General features: G+C 41.9%; 1 non-coding gene across 1 annotated transcript; it reads right to left on the reverse strand.

Moving 5' to 3' along the window:
- Window positions 1–1,153: 1,153 nt before the first annotated feature.
- Window positions 1,154–1,257, reverse strand: LOC112788582 (small nucleolar RNA R71). The gene has a single exon (XR_003195942.1). It is a non-coding gene; the product is annotated as a small nucleolar RNA R71 (small nucleolar RNA).
- Between the last annotated feature and the right edge of the window lie 1,054 nt (window positions 1,258–2,311).

The following is a 2,311-nucleotide window of genomic DNA, read 5'->3' on the forward strand; positions in this document are numbered from 1 at the left end:
GCAATTTATTTTCAGTCATTTACTTCCAGTCCTTTAATTCTAGCATTTACTTTTCTGTTATTTACATTCCCGCCATTTTATTTTCTGCAACTCTCAACCCAAATTCTGGATTCACTCAACTAGAACATTCTTCTAATTAAAGTTGCTTGATCAATCAATCCCTGTGGGATTCGACCTCACTCTATTGTGAGTTTTTACTTGACGACAACTTCGGTACACTTGCCGAAGGGAGATTTGTTGAGAGACAAGTTTTCCGTGCATCAAGTTTATGGCGCCGTTGCCGGGGATTGATTGTGCATCAACAATGATTAGATTGGAAGATCACTAGATTGAGCAATTTTTTTTTGAATTTCATTTTCTGTTTGAGTGATTTACTTTTTGTTTTAGCTAAACTTCTTCCCTTTTCCATCTACTCTTTTGTTTTTCTTTGTTATTTTTCAATTCTGTTTGCTAACCCACTAACTGTTTGATATATTGCATCACCCACAACTAACATCAATTCTGACACAAATACTGTCTGCACCTATATTCTCTGCTTGTACTTGTTGGTTGTATGACAGGGAGAAGAAGCGGGACTTCAACTTCCTTTGATTCTGAACCAGAGAGAACCTTCCTTAGACTAAGGAGGGAGGCAAAAGAAAAACGAGTAGTTGGTGCTGAAGAAGAGGAGGAACAGTTTGAGGAATACTTTGAACCAAATATGGAAGAAAACATGGAAAACCAACATGAAGAAGAGACTCACAACCATGGCAGAGGAGGTGGAGCAAATCATGCTGGGGAGGATAGAAGAGTTTTGGGCTCTTACATTAATCCAAACCCAGGCAATTGTGGAAGTAGCATCCAAAAGCCAACAATCTATGCCAACAACTTTGAACTTAAACCACAGCTCATCACCCTTGTTCAGAACAACTGTTCGTTTGGAGGAGGTGTTCAAGAAGATCCCAACCAACATTTGACCACCTTCCTGAGAATATGTGACACAGTGAAATCTAATGGCGTTCATCCTGACGCCTATAGATTGCTCTTATTTCCCTTCTCACTCAGAGACAAGGCAGCCAAGTGGCTGGAATCCTTCCCAAGGGAGAGCTTGACAACTTGGGAGGATGTGGTGAACAAATTCTTAGCAAGATTCTACCCTCCTCAACAAATCAATAGGCTGAGAGCTGAGGTTCAAACCTTCAGGCAACAAGATGGTGAGATTCTGTATGAAGCATGGGAGAGGTTCAAAGACTTAACAAGGAGGTGTCCACCTGACATGTTCAACGAATGGGTCCAGCTGCACATTTTCTATGAAGGGCTCTCTTATGGGTCAAAGAAGGCAGTAGACCATTCATCTGGAGGGTCCTTGAACAAGAAGAAGACCATTGAGGAAGCCATAGATGTTATTGAAACAGTAGCAGAAAACGACTACTTCTATGCTTCCGAAAGAGGGAACACAAGAGGAGTGATAGAACTAAACAATGTAGATGCTCTGTTGGCCCAAAACAAGCTCATTACCCAGCAGCTGGCTGACCTCACCAAGAAGATGGAGATGAACCAAGTAGCAGCAATCTCCACTTCATCAACAACACAAGAAGTAGTAAACCAAGAAGCAGAAGGGAGTCAGGAGCAAGCCAACTACATTGGGAATTCACCAAGGAAAAACTATGATCCATACTCCAAGACTTACAACCCTGGATGGAGAAATCACCCGAACTTTGGGTGGGGAAGTGAGAAAGATCAAAACCAATACCAGAGACGTTACAACTCCAACAACAATGCAGCTCACCAACAATTCACCCAGAGGACATCTCAACACCCCTACAACAACACTTCTCCACATACTTATCAAAACCAAAACAGCACATCTGCTCCGAACCACTCATCAATTGGTGATAGGCTCTCTAAGATTAAAGCCTTACTTGAAGGAATAAGCCAAGAGATTCAAGAAAATAAGGTGTTCAAAGAGGAGGTGCGAGCCAATATTAAGAACCAGGGAGAAACCATTAGGAAGATGAAATTCTAGGTGGGATGTTTAGCTGAGAAGATTCCCAAACCTACTGATAGCTTCCCAAGTGACACTGAGAAAAACCCCAAGGGAGAAGCAAAGAAAGTAAGATGGGAAGATTGCAAAATGGTCACTACAAGTGATCAAGAGATTGAAGACAAGCAAGGCAAAATGTGCAAACAACCTGAAGACAACTCAACAAAGGAGGAGGAGAGAGATCACAAAGAACCAGAAATCTCACAACAAGAGCTGCTGAAGCTCTATGCACCATTCCCTCAACTGCTCAATGGTGCTGTGGGAAAAAGAATATACTCAAGGTTCCTA

This window comes from Arachis hypogaea, chromosome 20 (genome assembly GCF_003086295.3).
Source record: "Arachis hypogaea cultivar Tifrunner chromosome 20, arahy.Tifrunner.gnm2.J5K5, whole genome shotgun sequence".
Taxonomy (NCBI): Eukaryota; Viridiplantae; Streptophyta; class Magnoliopsida; order Fabales; family Fabaceae; genus Arachis; species Arachis hypogaea.